We start from the raw sequence: 14,767 nt of genomic DNA, 5'->3' as shown, positions 1-14,767 counted from the left end.
CGAAAACTGAAATGAGTTATATGTAAATTATAATACGTAGTTCCCAAATTAATATGCCATTGATTCTTTTGATCTTAAAGCAATTACTTATTAGTTACGTCAATTGGAAATGGTATTGCCTGCAATTACTAGAAGGGACTAGTCTTAAATCTGTAATATTTATTGGGTGTTCTGATTTTGAAAGAAATACATTTTGTCGCAGAAAAATATTTCTCTGATTTGACAGATGAAAAGTATCATAATGTTTTAATTTGTGTTTCTTTGGTTTTCCTAACATTTATTCTGATTTACTGAGATTGAACACATCCCTGATGGCCTTTGTCACCATATGTGGGCTCTTTATATGTAAAGGATATTAATTCGTAATATTTTGCCTATCATAAATGATGACAATATTTTCCCAACTTGCTATTAACCTTTTGATTTTGTTCATATAGCTAAACTTTTAACGCTTATGCAGCCAAATCTAATGGTATTTTCTGTTGGGGGTTTCATCCACTGAGATGCTTTCCTTGCTGTTCAGAAAGCAGTTTGATATTCATAGTATAAATATCCATTTATACTTTTACTTTTATTTATTTATACATTGTGCTTTCATCCACTTGGACTTTATTTTGATATACAGAGAGAAATTTAGTTGCTACTTTATTTTTCCCAAAAAGCCGGATGATTTCTCCCAGTATAATTTATACACATGATCTTTCCTTTCCCCTGTGCATTTGTGACTGCTGCAGCTATCAAGTAAAACACTGCGTCAAGTGTACGGGCAAGCCAGACTGCAGAAGTTTGCAACCCTACTTACTAGTCATTTCACACTGGACTACTGTAACCCCTGGGCGCCTCAGTTTCCTCATCTGTACAATGGGGATAACAATCCTAGGGGCTGTCGTGAACCTAACGGCTCCTCGGTAAACATCAGTGATTATTTTAGGACATTTGTGTATATACCAGGTGGATTCCCAGGTCTGGGTTCCGGTATTTCTGTCCTTGGGCTGTTGTTAGTAGATGTTCTAGTATTTACCAGGACAAATCCGATGTTATTTTCACGGTTCTCTTAGCTTCCAACCTGTTCCGTTGTATTTACTGGGCCTGGTCTTCCAGTTACAGCTCAGGTAAGGAGTTACTTTGGGGAAGGCAAAACTTGATTTGGGAAGGGTCCCAAAGAGGTCCCGGTGAGTAGGAGAGGTGAGTGGTGCCCTGAGTGACATCATGGAGCAGTGGGAAGCGGAGAGACAGCAGGGCGCTGGGGAGAAAGGGCCGAAAGGGGCAGACGAGCGAAGATGCCAGACGCAAAACCGAGGTGGCCCGCGCTCTCAGACCCGGCGCTGGGCGTGGCGAGGGGCTCCAGGAGGCCTGGGTTTCGGGGTCTCGGTAAGGAGAGGGGTCCCCGAACCCCTGCTGCCTCCGGCTCTGGGCGCAAGATCAGGCGAGCCACCTAACTCGGGCAGGAGGGCGAGCGGCGAGCGGGCGCTCGGAGAAGAAGGGCCAGTTTGGCGCGAAGCGGGAGGCGCGCAGGCCGCCGAGGCCGGCGCGGCCGGATGTGGCTGCGTGCGCAGAAGAGCGTGCGTGAGACGCGGCACGCAGGCCTGGGGGTATAGCTCAGGGGTAGAGCATTTGACTGCAGATCAAGAGGTCCCCGGTTCAAATCCGGGTGCCCCCTGTGTGTGCTGTGTGTTTTATCCTGCGACTGCGGGTCTGGGTCTGGGTCTGAGTCTGACAGCGGCCACCAGCGTCCTTTCTTGCCCTGCCCGCAGCAGCGCGGAGAAAACACAGAGCCTCCTCTGCAAGGCAAAGGCGAAGCCAATCCTTTGGGGAGCGGGCAGGGCTCTGGGGTCACAGGCAACCTTCACCTGCGAGGTCAGTCTTGTGGAGGCCAAGGTCTACCCCAGCCCAGAAATAGATCCCAGGCTGTGTATCTAAGTTTATATAAATCAGGACCAGAGAGGAACACAGAGCCTCCTCTGCAAGGAAAAGGCGAAGCCAATCCTTTGGGGAGCGGGCAGGGCTCTGGGGTCATAGGCAACCTCCACCTGCGAGGTCAGTCTTGTGGAGGCCAAGGTCTACCCCAGCCCAGAAATAGATCACAAGCTGCATATCTTAAGATTATATTTGGGGGCGCCTGGGTGGCTTAGTCGGTTAAGCGTCCGACTTTCGCTTAGGTCATGATCTCGCGGTTCGTGGGTTCGAGCCCCGCGTCGGGCTCTGTGCTGACTGCCAGCTCAGGGCCTGGAGCCTGTTTCGGAGCCTGTGTCTTCCTCTCTCTCTGACCCTCCCCTGCTCACGCTGTCTCTCTCTCTCTCCTAGAAATAAATAAAAATATTTAAAAAAAAAGATTATATTTGCTAGTGGGCACTTTAAATGAAGTAAAAAAGGGCTCACTTGGATGACAGGGGTCAAAAGGTACAATCATCCTATCACAAGGAAGTCCCAGGATGGCCCGGTGGCTGTAGATTACTGTGTGGTGTATTTGGGAGTTGCTAATAGAGTTGAACTTAAAAGTTCTCATCACAGGGAAAAATATATATAATATGTGAGGTGATGGATGTGAACTACACTTATCAGGGTGGTCATTTCACAATATACACAAATATTAAATCATTATGTTGTACGCCTTCGGCGGCTACAATGTGTTATGTCAATTATGTCTCAACAACAGCGAGACAGTTTTAAAAACAAAGTGAAAACTCGGTGGAACTCGGTGCCAGATGTTTAATGCAATATATTCAAAACATTATCGTTTCAACATGTAATCAATATAAAAACTTCTAAATGTGATACTTGATGTTTTGTGGGATTTGAGGACTCTGAAATCTGGTGTGCCCGCCCAGGCGTCCGTTCATCAGAAGCAGCCACCTGAAGGTAGAGGCTGAGCAGTTCCTGAGCGTGGGAAGCCTCTGTTTGCTTCTAGCAGTTTGGAGGGGATGGGTGGGTGTGCTGGTCAGGGTACAGAGAGCCTCCTCTGCTCCCCAGAGTGGGAGGGGGCTGCTCCCCACTTACAGAGAAGAGACCCCGGTAGGCAGGTGGCTCTGGGAAGGTGTAGGAAACCCACGGATTTCCAGGTCCCTGGACAGCCACCTTCAGTTTTCNCTGCCAGCTCAGGGCCTGGAGCCTGTTTCGGAGCCTGTGTCTTCCTCTCTCTCTGACCCTCCCCTGCTCACGCTGTCTCTCTCTCTCTCCTAGAAATAAATAAAAATATTTAAAAAAAAAAAGATTATATTTGCTAGTGGGCACTTTAAATAAAGTAAAAAAGGGCTCACTTGGATGACAGGGGTCAAAAGGTACAATCATCCTATCACAAGGAAGTCCCAGGATGGCCCGGTGGCTGTAGATTACTGTGTGGTGTATTTGGGAGTTGCTAATAGAGTTGAACTTAAAAGTTCTCATCACAGGGAAAAATATATATAATATGTGAGGTGATGGATGTGAACTACACTTATCAGGGTGGTCATTTCACAATATACACAAATATTAAATCATTATGTTGTACGCCTTCGGCGGCTACAATGTGTTATGTCAATTATGTCTCAACAACAGCGAGACAGTTTTAAAAACAAAGTGAAAACTCGGTGGAACTCGGTGCCAGATGTTTAATGCAATATATTCAAAACATTATCGTTTCAACATGTAATCAATATAAAAACTTCTAAATGTGATACTTGATGTTTTGTGGGATTTGAGGACTCTGAAATCTGGTGTGCCCGCCCAGGCGTCCGTTCATCAGAAGCAGCCACCTGAAGGTAGAGGCTGAGCAGTTCCTGAGCGTGGGAAGCCTCTGTTTGCTTCTAGCAGTTTGGAGGGGATGGGTGGGTGTGCTGGTCAGGGTACAGAGAGCCTCCTCTGCTCCCCAGAGTGGGAGGGGGCTGCTCCCCACTTACAGAGAAGAGACCCCGGTAGGCAGGTGGCTCTGGGAAGGTGTAGGAAACCCACGGATTTCCAGGTCCCTGGACAGCCACCTTCAGTTTTCTCTGCAGACCACGGTACATTTAATAAACATGCATTAATACGGGTGCTGAGGTAACTGGGAAGCTCCGAGCAAAATCCGCTAATTAGAGTATTCTTAGTGCCAAAAAATTTTTTTTTGTATTGCCGTGTGTAGGTACTTTCATCACAAAATTTTCACAGGCATTGTCTTTTTGCTTCCATCCAAAGTACATTTCTTCCACACAGTATTTATAAGACAACTATTGCCACCAACATATTTCTAAGACAAAGCTCTTCTAATGAGTGTGATGTGGGTGTCCCAGTAAAGCGGTGGTTAACTCCTGTTTTGTCATTTATTCTGTAATGTGGGGCAAGTTGCTTTAGTCCCCCGTGTCATGCTCACCCGCGGCACCACCACAAATGGTTTTTAAATGATATAGATGGATCTAGATCTCTCTCTCTATAAAGCTCTTGGAATTGTTTATCTGGCACATTAGAAGTGTTCAGTTCACATGAAGTCCAGTTCCACAGGGGTCTTGGGTGTGGTATGGAAGTGAAAAGTCCCAAGTAAGTCAGCCTGTTTCAGTAGGCTGTATAGCCCAGAGGTACATCTGTTTGATTGCAGATTATAAGGTCCCTGGTTCAAATCCTGGTGCCCCTTATGATTACCTAAAAATTCCCTCTACCCCATGCTGCTGACTGCCCCATCTGGGATTACAGCTCTCAGAGAACTGGGGTGAGTAAGTTTGGGTAATAAGTTTCCCTCCTAAGAGAGAAATGGTTCCAGGCAGTAAATGCCATTATTTATGTAAAATTAAACTATATGAAAAAAGCGAGTGCAATACAGTGTGTGGGTTATGCCGCCATTTGTATTTATTTAAAAAGTCCAAGAGAGCCTATGGGTTAATTACTCACGTGCACAGACTGTGGAAGATTGTAAAAGAAACAGTCTGGCTTTCCTCCAAGCACCAGAAGAGGGAGGCTTGTCAAGGAGAAAGAGGGAGACTTTTCAGGGCACCTGGGTGGCTCAGTTGGTTAAGTGTCCGACTTTGGCTCAGGCTGTGATCTCATGGTTTGTGGGTTTGAGCCCCGTGTTGAGCTCTGTGCTGACAGCTCAGAGCCTGGAGCCTGCTTCGGATTCTGTGTCTCCCTCTTTCTCTGACTCTCCCCTGCTCACACTGTCTCTCTCTCTCAGAAATAAATTTAAAAAAAATAAAAAAAAGAAAGAGGGCAAATTTTCACTGCATGCCTTCTCAGTTTATTCTTTAAATTGATTTATTTATTCTTAAGATCTTATTATTTTCAGTTTCAGGATCACAGCAAAATTGAGAGGAAGGGGAGGAAATTTCCCGTATCCCCCTGCCTCCCCACCGGCCCCCCAGCACACAGCCTCCCCACCGTCAACATCCCCCACCAGAGTGGGGCGTCTGGTACGGCGATGCGCACGCAGTGACACATCACGGTCCCCCAAGTGCACGGTGGACGCGAGGGTTCGCTCTGGCTGTTGTACAAGGGCTTGGACAAAGGTACACGGACACGTATCCATCGCCATAGGCTCACGCGGAGCCCTTTCACCCCCCGAAAACAGACCTCACCGCCCGGCCTGATCTCTCCTCACCCCGGGACCCCCGCAACCACTGAACTTTTTACTGTCTCCCTAGCTTTGCCCTTTCCAGAAACTCATACAGGATGTACCCTTTCCAGATTGGCTTCCTCACTTAGTAACAGGCAGCTAAGCTTTCTCCGCGTGCTTTCCTGCCCTCTTAGCTCATTTCGTTTCAGCACTAACATTTCACGGTCTGGACGCACCGCAGTGTCTTTATCCGTCCGCCTACTGAGGGACAGTCCCTTTCGACTGTATACTTTTTTCTGCCTTTTGCACATCGTATCGTGTGAATTCTGTGCATTCAGTATTTATCTTTTTAAAATACAATTTACAGGGGCGCCTGGGTGGCTCAGTCGATTAAGCATCCGACTTCATCTCAGGTCATGATCTCACTGTTCGTGGGTTCGAGCCCCGCGTCGGGCTCTGTGCTGACAGCTTGGAGCCTGGAGCCTGGTTCAGATTCTGTGTCTCCCTCTCTCTGCCCTCCCCCGCCCCTTGTGCTATGTCTCTCTCTGCCTCTCAAAAGTAAATAAATGCAAAATAAATACAATTTGCAGGGATTTTTTTAAATGTTTATTTATTTATTTCGAGAGAGAGAGCTGGCAGGTAAGGGGCAGAGAGAGAAGGAGAGGGAGAGAATCCCAAACAGGCCCCCTGCTGGCCGCACAGAGCCCGACGCGGGGCCTGATCTCATGAGCTATGAGCCCCTGACCCGAGCTGAAATCAAGAATCGGCCACTTAACCACCTGAGCCACCCAGGCGCCGCACCCCCCCCAACTATAATTTACAATTTTAAAATAAATGAGTCTCACCTAGCAAGACTGGTAGGGAACCCGGCACGGGTCTGAATGCTCTCCGTCCTGCTGCGGTTTGCCAGAATCCCCAGTGTGGACAGTCTGCACGGAGGCCCCTCCTGGAGCCAGGTCGGCTGCAGCCATTTCCAGGCAAGAAGCTTCTTTGGGACTCCCCACCTCCATCAGGCCGGAGCCCTGACGCTTCGAGGGTCCCCAGGAGCCTTTTCCAAAGACCCCGGGTTCTCCCGGGAGTCAAACCCCTCCACGACCTGAACCTGTCCTTCCCAGCCTGGCAGGTTCCGGCCAGCACTGGCCCAGTGAGGCCCACCCCCCTCCACCTTGCAGACGAACACAGTCCAGCCTCTGTGATGGGGCTTGGTGCCCGCTTAGGAGCAGCCTGCCTGGCCCGGAAGCCTCATTTTGCTTGTACAGCCACACACCGACACACACCCTCACATTCACCCCCACAGCAAACAAGGAAATTCCCAAAGACTAGTAGAAGCATGTCACGTGGACATAGCCAAAGGTGGGACAATTTGAGGATCAAAAAGAAAAATGAGTGTAATTGATGGAAACACATAAAACATGCGTTTCAAAACCCATTGATTCATCAGAATGTAGACGGTTTTTTAAGCCCTCACTGGCCACATCTGGAGGTTGTGAAGGCATCAACTCATTATTCTGAAAACTCAGAGTTATTGTGCTATACCTTTGCTATTAACTATATTCCGACAGAACCAGACAGCTGACAAAGGATGCCCTTCCTTATGAAAGAATTTGAGCTAATGAGGCAGAGAATTAGAATGAAACTGTTTGCAGCCCCTAATGGCATAATAGATAGAAGCGAGTATCAACCACGAGATGAACGTTTGATGGGGAAACTGATGAGGTTAGCACCACCCTTACTCGCCAGTGTATCCTAATTTCACAACAGAGAGAAACAGATATGGGGGGCCCCCTTGTCCGAAGGAAGAACACAGTAAATCCAGTGACATCTTCTGGCCAAAAGACTGAACTCTGGTCAAGCCTCCATGTCCAACAAGCTTGGCCATGTTGAAAATTGTTAGAGGTGAGTACGATGCTTCATTTCATGTGTCAGCTTGGCTGGGTCACAGATAATTGGACAAACGTTATTGTGGGGGTGGGTTTGTGAGCTATTTCCAGATGACATTAGCATTTGGATCAGTAAAATCCAAGTAAGGCAGGTGGCCCTCCCCAGTGCTGATGGCATCCTCCCATCCATCAAGGGCCTGGATGGAACGAAAAGGCAGAGGCAGAGCAAATCGTTCTCTGCCTCCTTGCGCTGGGACGTCGGCTTCTCCTGCCTCAGACTAGAACTCCCCGCAGCAGCTCTCTGGCCCTTGGGCTGGCATCTCGTCACCAGGCTTCCCGGGTCCATAGTTTGTAGATGGGCGATCATGGGACATCTCAGCCTCTACAGTCGGTCAAGTGAGCCGATTCTCTCTCTTTCTCTCTTTCTCACTTCTGTTTCTCTGTCTCTGTGGAGAACCCTGACCAACACTCTGGAAGATGGATGCCACTACTTGTGTATTTATTTGAGAGGTTCCATAATAAAAATAGAAAAATTCCTTTCCCATAGATGAGTAGTTTTGAGTATAACAGAAGGAAATGATTGTTTTCACTTCCCGGTTCTGATGAGGGGTTTGTATCTCACACTAATAAGCCGTGCATTGGTGTGTGAGGGGGACAACTGTCTTTATTCCTCTTAGCACCGTGGAGATAGGCTGACTTCTCACAAGGGGCTCTGCGGAAAAGCAAGGAGACACGAAGACTCCTGCTCAGAGAACTGTAGCTATGGTTTGGGGCCCCTTCAGCAGCGTCAGAGAATCGCTAGCACCGCAGCGCGAGGGGACACGTTGATGCGCCCCGGCTCCTCTGTGCACCCCTAGCTGGGCCCCTGCCTCAGAGATTGCTTAAATGACTCCCCTTGCCCAGCGATGAGGGGGAATGTTTCCCTCCAACTCCTAGGCCCCTCCCACTTTTGTTTATATTTGGGATGGTGACACCCCTGAAACTTGAAGATAATATTGGCCCCGTGGGAGTAAAACTAGAATCAGCGAAAAATGGATGGGACTGGCCGGCAGCGGAAATGACCCAGAGTCGTGTTTAGGAGAAGACCGTTCGAAGTGACTTCTTTGGGCGGCGGAACGTAAGTGCAGCGCTGCGGAAGTTGTGGGGGACCCCAGAGTTGGGTCGTTAAATTTCTGTCATTCAGCAGGATGGGACACAAAAGAGGGATCAAGTTGTTTCGCAGGAAAATGAAGTTATGTTTCCTCTAGCCCTCAATTCGTAGCCCAAGACTGATACACAGAGGTCACAAGATTGATGTGCAAGCAGATCACAGAGGTGAGACACTAGTTGGGGTGGGGGTGGGGTGCCTGTGGTCAGGAGATGCGGTGACAGTGACCTCATACAAGTGACTGAGGACACACCGAGATTTCCACTTTGGTGGATGTGAGTATTCTGGCCTCTAGAGAAGGGACAGTACTTTGGAACAGAAATAAATCATGAAAATATTCCACGGCCTGAGAAAAAAACCCCTCAAGAGCATTAGATTCCATTTACTCTGATTGAGGCCTTCTGATAGCTAATTCGGTTTCCCAGGGAACCCGGAGAGCCTTCTGGCAGATTCGGTGTCTGGCTTCAAGAGCCTGATGAGGGTAGTCTGGAGGGCCAGGTCAAATCAGGTCTCGTCTACATGTTCAGGGGTCTGGTGGAGCCAAACTCCACACCTCGATGGGCGTTCTGAGCTTCTGCCGGTTCAGGACTTCTGGACACCTGTCTGGAGCCGATGGTGAGCCCCCTGGTGACAGGCAGAGTCGACGTGGTAACCGGGCAGGACCCTACGGAGGGGGTTGAAGGCGAGAGCACGGGACAGCCACGGGCCGTGCTTGCTGAGAAGCGCTACCGTGAGCCACGTCACCGGGCCACGTCCTTGGAGCCTGGATGAGTCACTTTTGGGAATCAGTTCTAGGGAGATCACAAGAAGCAGACAAGGTGTGCATTTCTGGTCATCGAAGCCTTGTTGATAACCCCGAGCAAAAACCATCCACGCACCAACATTCTTNTGACTCTTTTTTTTTTTTTTTTTTAAAGAAAGGCAGGCCGCCCCATATGACACCTCATTTGGACGGTCTGGAGTCGTGGGAGCTTGACTAGCCCACATCCTCCTACACGCGGACCTTGAGAGCTCGTTTGGATGGTCTAGTACCATGAGGAGCTACTTGGACACGGTTGAGTACCGGGGAAGGCCAGTCTCACTTTGGAGGCATTTAAATACAATAATAGAAAATCCCGGGGTGCCCGGGTGGCTCGGTTGATTGAGCGTCTGACTCCTGATTTTGGTTCAGGTCATGAGTTCAAGCCCCACATCGAGCTCTGCGCCGAAAGTCCAGAGCCTACTTGGGATTCACTCTTTCTCCCCCTCCTTCTGCGCCTCCTGTGTGTACTCTCTCTCTCTCTCTCAAAGTAAATAAATAAACGTAAAAAAAATCATAGAAAATCCTGTCCAATAGTCTAGGACAATAGAGCCAAGAAAGAGTCAAACAGAAATGTGATGATGACTCAATACTAGAAAAATGTATTGCCGTCCAGCTGGGGCTATTTGAGAGCAAGCACCCTGCGCCCAGTCCCGGGCCCTCCCCCTGCACCACACCTGGGCTTTTCTGTGCCGCAGACCGACAGGTGCTTGGTTCAAATCCAGGCGTCTCTATGTGAGGGACCTTTCACTCCAGAGAAAGGGCAGTTCCCTGCCTCCCAGTAGGCACAGCCTCCTGGAGTCTGGATTTCCCCGCAGTAAAAGACTCAAGCGTCCCCCCTGGGGCATTTCTCCTGTGTTTTATGTTTACCTCCTCGGCCACGCTCATTTCCTGAAGGGAGAGAGAAAACCCGCCCCAGGCTTTCTCAGTGTTCCCTTGGGCCCAATTATTACCATCCTGATTTTATGTGTTTACCCCAGGCTTGCTTCAAAAAAAATGGAGTCTGAGGCAGCTTGCAATAAAAGATACAATAAAAAGCCAACCAATCAGGCGAGTATAAAAAGGGCTGACTTACACGAGGTGGTCAAAATCNCGGGGGGTATGGAGGGGTTATTGATTAATGGGGACAGGGTGTCAGTTTGGGAAGATAGGAAAGTTCAGGAGATGGACAGGGGTGATGTTTGCATGACAGTGTGAATGTACTTCATGCCCCTGAACTGTGTACTTAAGCATTGTTAAGGTAATTTGTTTTATATCCTGGATCTTTTACCACAATTAAAAAAATTTGTTTAATGTTTGTTTATTTTTGAGAGAGAGAAACAGAGTGTGAGCAGGGGAGGGGCAGAAAGAGCGGANGTGCTATTGCTGGGTCATAGGGGAGTTCTATGGTTAGTTTCCTGAGGAACCTCCACACTGTTTTCCAGAGGGGCTGCACCAGTTTACATTCCCACCAACAGTGTAGGAGGGTGCCCGTTTCTCCACATCCTCGCCAGCATCTAGAGTTCTCTGATCTGCTCATTTTAGCCACTCTGACTGGCGTGAGGTGGTATCTCAGTGCTCTACCACAATTTTTTAGGTTGAAGGGAAGGAAGGGCAACATCTAGGAGAAGAGGTACATAATCATTCCTGAGAGCCCAGGTTAGGAGAAGTTACTACCTGCATATAACACTCATCTCCGAGCTTCCTGGTAATCAAATGGGAGTGGAAACATACCAGTCCATCAACTGACTGAAATAGTTTATTAGCTCTGAAAACCAGCAGGCATCCATATCATGGGTCTTTACAGATGGAACATTGTAGAGATGATGGTTATGGACAGGGCAGCCACGTACAGATATACAGGTTGTGTATTATACAACTCCACCAATAGCCCCCTACAGTTATGCAAACATAGTGACCCTAGATATTGGCCACATTTTACCCCTTTACCAAAAAAAAGTAGAAGCTGTGCTACACACACGTGTTTGTGTGTGAAAGGGGCAAAGCTCGCCAACTAACTACCTAATATGCATCCTCCCCTCTTCCTTAGTAACAGAACCCTGATTTTTTACCCAGCAGTTATGTCTCACCTAAAAGACTGCACTTCCTGGCCTTTCTTTGGCTACGGGAGGAAATGAGGGTTAAGAAGCAATCACTGGACAAGACTTCTGGGAAAGCTTAAGAGACAGGCAAATACAACATGTCCCTTTTTTTGGCCTTTACTCCTGCTTCCTACTTGGAGCATAGATGTGATGGCTGGAGCACCAGCTGCCAACTTGCACCATGGGTCAACCTTGAGGATGGGATCCACATTTCAAGAAAGGCTGACCAGAGAGCGAAGAAAAGTAGCCTGTGTCCCTAAAGACACCCCGGGGTGGCCGTGCCAGTCCTGGTCTGCTCACCCCACACACCCTTTCCAAAAGAAAAGTGTATGTGTCGAGCTTGTTTACACCACAAATCAAGAGGAGTCTGAAGGCTCACGCCCTCTCCCCATCAACAACATAGCAAGCACCTCGTTCAGTAGGTCTGAGTTAGTCATTAGAAGGAGACTCTTCTAACAAGGTCACCTCCTTGACCAGGAAACACCCACTGTTATAGTCAACCAGGTGTTCCTAGCCCTCCCCCCCACCCATGACAATATAGAGCAGCCCAAGGAAAGGTCCTTCTACAGGTACATGTTCTCTGGCGCACCCAGCTCTCCCTGGTCCACGCCCACCTCTCTGTGGAATAAAGAACGCTCAGGGGCCATGTGCCTTTGGCCTATAAGTTCCCCAGGAACTTCCTGTCTTTCCCACCAGAGTGCACGGTACTGTAGTGAGCAAGTCTGCACTCTCACTCCTGGTTGGTCACCAACAGCCAAATGGAGTTCCTAACTGGTGGCGTGTGACCCTTCGGCCCTTTGGAAAAGGTGGCTCTGCAGAGGCCTCGCATGACTGTCCTAAAGGGGCAGTGAAGTCATCCCTCTGTTCCGAGGAGTTCACGGTCAACATGTCCTCGAGACTGGTGCTACCCAACGTGCTGTCCGTGAACTCTGTGTCAATGCTTAGAGATTCCACAACCATCCGACGCCGCCAGCTCTGGCGTTGTGGGGCAGGGGTGGGGGTGGGGAGGGCCTCAAAGTCCACAAGTCTGTTGCACTGGTATTGACCCTGCACTGCAGACCCTTCGCTGCAGAAAGTTGGGAAGACTTTGCTTCACTTCATCCCCCTTGGAGATGTGTTAGTTAGTCGCGCGGAACAGAAGGCACCTGGGGATTTAGCTCACTGCGACAGTCAGGGCCCTGAGGTACCAGCCACAGAAGCTAGGCTGAGCCTTAAAAGTTTATCACGAATATACATCTCAATAGGTAAGAGCGGTGGAAACTGAGTCTCCGAGTTAACTTTCCAGGAGCAATGCCCCAAAGCCAGCTGCAGAAGGGGCATTAGAAAGAAACCATAACAGGGCGCCTGGGTGGCNAAAAAAAGAAAGAAAGAAACCATCACACATACCGCCCTCCCCCCCCCACCAGCAGGGCCCAGCCACTGCTTCCACCAGGAACCAGATGTGCACCACATCTGTGTCGAACACGCAAAGTCCGAAAGGTGGACAGGGACACCATCCTGACCCAGGGAAGGGTTTTTTCCTTTTTAAAAAAAGTTAATATTTATTTTTGAGACACAGAGTGAGACAGACCATGAGCAGGAGAGGGGCAAAGAGAGGGAGACACAGAATCCAAAGCAGGCTCCAGGCTGTCAGCATAGAGCTTGACGCAGGGCTCGAACCCACGGAGCACGAGATCATGACCTGGGCCGAAGTCGGACGCTCAACCAACTGAGCCACCCAGGCGCCCTGGGAAGGATTTTTTTTCTTAAGCACAGCCCCCAAATCACAAACTTTAAAGGATCCATTTGACTATATCAAAATGTAAACATTTATATGACAAAAACCGAAAAGCTGGAAGTGAACATTCTAGTCACTGCTCAGTAAACAGCAACTTATCTCTGGGCTTCACCTTCTGCCCAAATACCGAGCCTGGCACAGACTTCGTTGTCTCAGATGGAAACTTTAGTGATCTTCCAAGCTGATGCCAAGAAGTGATGGCGTCTTTTGGGAAAAGGAGAACATGGCATGAGAGGGTGCATTTATAGTTGCACAGAACTAGCAATTCTCTGAGTCTGAAAGAGCAGCTTGCATGTGTAAGTGTAAGAAGCTTGTTAATTACATACCTCCCCTGGCAGGAGGGGGTATAGCTCAGTGGTAGAGCATTTGACTGCAGATCAAGAGGTCCCTGGTTCAAGTCCAGGTGCCCCCTTCAAGGGTCTGCTTTTTTCCTCCTTGACCCAAAATGACAAAATCAAGCTGTGTACCTCCCATCACGGGACGAGGCTGGTAGAGCCTATGAACCCAGCACATTTATGGCCACATCATAGATTCAGGGCTCACTCAGACCCTCAGCACCACCTTGAAGACCAAGGACAAGACCGAATCCATCCCCACTGGCCTCTTTGAGGGTGTTTCCCCAGGGCCACGATGGTACCAATGTCAGTATCATCCAGGGTCCAGTCCAGAAACGAAAGCTGCCTCCATTATTTGAACAGAGAATTTAACATAAATCATCGTTAACCAGTGTATCGGTGTCCGAAAGCTGCCGCAGCCAAGACCACAAGCTGGGAAGCTTAGAACAACAGAAATGTATTGCGTCACAGCTCTGGGGGCCCAGAGTCTGAAATCAAGGTATGGGCAGGGCTGTGACTTCTCTGAAGAGGATGGTCCTCCCCAGCTTTCCGAGTCCAGTGGCAGTTCTTCGAGTTCCTTGGCTTGTAGACAACCCCCCGCAGTCTCTGCCTCCGTCTACACACGGCTGTGTTCCGCCTGCGTGCGTCTCTCCTCTTCCCGTCTGGACGTCATGCTGTGTCCTGCCCTGCTCCAGCGTGGCTGTCTGAACTAGCCGTATCGCAGATGATCCCAGCCAAGTAAGGTCACACCCTGAGGGAAGGACTTCGGCCTATCTTTGGGGAGGACACAATTCAAGCCACAACGACCAGAACTTAGAGAACTGAAAGACAAAGACTCAGCAACACGGACGAAGTGCCTGTAAGAAGCCGCCACCACTCTAGGGCTGGGGGAACAGGGAAGGAGGAACGTGTTCAGTCTCACGGGCTTGGGTGGGATCTCTGTGGGTCCCAGACTCAGATCTCTAAGGAGGCACTGGTGTCCCTGATGCTACCGGGATGGACTGTCGCTGCCGGGTGACATGACAGAAGCCACAGCGGGCAGAACACACGCTTCTTCCTTCACCCACCTTCCAGGATCCTCCTAAGAGCCCTTTAGGGGAACAACCAGGAAGCCACCTGGCAAAGGATAAGCGTGGTTTACAGCCCCAGAGCCAGCATCGCAGAGCAGAGCACAGAAAGGGAGACTTGGAGCTTAGGGACAATCATTTCTTCAGGTGGCTCATATCACCGGGTAGTTAAAGGGTTGAATATGCC

At 49.2% G+C, this 14,767-nt stretch overlaps 2 non-coding genes across 2 annotated transcripts; both read left to right on the top strand.

Annotated features, from left to right (window-relative positions):
- Positions 1–1,588: 1,588 nt before the first annotated feature.
- Positions 1,589–1,660, top strand: TRNAC-GCA (transfer RNA cysteine (anticodon GCA)). The gene has a single exon. It is a non-coding gene; the product is annotated as a tRNA-Cys (tRNA).
- Positions 1,661–13,518: 11,858 nt separating this feature from the next.
- Positions 13,519–13,590, top strand: TRNAC-GCA (transfer RNA cysteine (anticodon GCA)). The gene has a single exon. It is a non-coding gene; the product is annotated as a tRNA-Cys (tRNA).
- The last annotated feature ends 1,177 nt before the right edge of the window (positions 13,591–14,767 follow it).

The sequence above is a fragment of the Crocuta crocuta genome, unplaced genomic scaffold, assembly GCF_008692635.1.
Source record: "Crocuta crocuta isolate KB4526 unplaced genomic scaffold, BGI_CrCroc_1.0 scaffold128, whole genome shotgun sequence".
NCBI lineage: Eukaryota > Metazoa > Chordata > Mammalia > Carnivora > Hyaenidae > Crocuta > Crocuta crocuta.
The sequence above is the reverse complement of the archived record's forward strand: the minus strand, read 5'-3'. Positions and strand labels throughout refer to the sequence as shown.